This window comes from Oncorhynchus masou, unplaced genomic scaffold (genome assembly GCF_036934945.1).
Source record: "Oncorhynchus masou masou isolate Uvic2021 unplaced genomic scaffold, UVic_Omas_1.1 unplaced_scaffold_1807, whole genome shotgun sequence".
NCBI classification, from domain to species: domain Eukaryota; kingdom Metazoa; phylum Chordata; class Actinopteri; order Salmoniformes; family Salmonidae; genus Oncorhynchus; species Oncorhynchus masou.
This window is the reverse complement of record NW_027008281.1, coordinates 45,001-46,578: the sequence shown is the minus strand read 5'-3', so window position 1 is coordinate 46,578 and position 1,578 is coordinate 45,001.

Here is a 1,578-nt window from a genome sequence, read left to right as displayed (position 1 = left end):
CTTTTAGTGCACTGCTTTTAGTGCACTATTTTTAGTGCACTGCTTTTAGTGCACTGCTTTTAGTGCACTGCTTTTAGTGCACTGCTTTTAGTGCATTGCTTTTGACCAAGGGCTCTGATCAAAATTAGTGCACTAGTAAAACTACTCTCTATTAAACGCGTATTCTGATATCATGTTTGTTCTGTGTCCCCTTCCTCGACTGACTGACAACCCGTTTACAACGTTCCTCTTCCTATGTCTTTCTGTGTCTCATTCAAAACAAACCCATTTCAGGAAATATATATATATAAAAAAAAATTAAAAATGTGTTTGATCTCACTGTTGGCAATTGTAATAGATATTTTGCCTCGAAACAAATAGTAACCAGGAAGTATCTGTGGTGGTTTATCAATGGTCACTCTCTTCAGTCATGTCCTGCCGCCATTGTTACAAGGAGTTTATTAGCATCATGACGTGTGTGTGACGGCTTTACACTCCATCAATGACAACTTCCTGATTTACTGCATGAGACCATCTCAAGGAAATGGATTGGCCAACAAGGCTGGGTTAGAATACAGTTAGAATACAATAACCCAGCCATGTTGGAATACAGTAACTCCAGCCGTGTTGGGATACAGTAACCCAGCCGTGTTAGAATACAGTAACTTTAGTGCTTTAGACAGGCGTGTTTAAAGTGACTACGAGTGTGTAGGTCTACGGCAAACAACATGACATGAGGAGACTGCCGTGGTTTGACATTAGACTATGGCATGGCTGGGTTACTGTATTTCAACACGGCTTATAGTATTCCAACACGGCTGGGTTACTGTATTCCAACACGGCTGGGTTACTGTATTCCAACACGGCTGTACTGTATTCCAACACGGCTGGGTTACTGTATTCCAACTGGGTTACTGTATTCTAACACGGCTGGGTTACTGTATTCCAACACGGCTGGGTTACTGTATTCCAACACGGCTGGGTTACTGTATTCCAACACGGCTGTGTTACTGTATTCTAACACGTCTGTTACTGTATTCCACTGTCTCCTGTCCTGTCAGTCTATACATTCAGTATTGAAGAGAAGATGACAGTGTTGATGAGAAACAGGGAGGAAGAGAGAGAGAAATAGAATGGGGAGGAAGGGATATTGGTTTCCCTATGACCCCCAACCTAGGGTGCTGTTTTCAATGTGCATGCTAGCCGTGTGTGCGTGCGCACGTTTGTAAGTTTGTGGAAGACCAGCATCCCTGTGTGATTATGGTTTGGTCAGGTGCATTTTAATTTTTATTGAACCTTTATTTAACTAGGCAAGTCAGTTAAGAACAAATTATTATTTACAATGACGGCCTAGGAACAGTGGGTTAACTGCCTTGTTCAGGGGCAGAACGACAGATTTTTACCTTGTCAGCTCTGGGATTCGATCAATCAACCTTTATGGATACTAGTCGTACACTCTAACCACTAGACTACCTGCCACCCCTACACTCTAACCACTAGGCTACCTGCCGCCCCTACACTCTAACCACTAGACTACCTGCCGCCCTACACTCTAACCACTAGGCTACCTGCCGCCCCTACACCCTAACCACTAGGCTA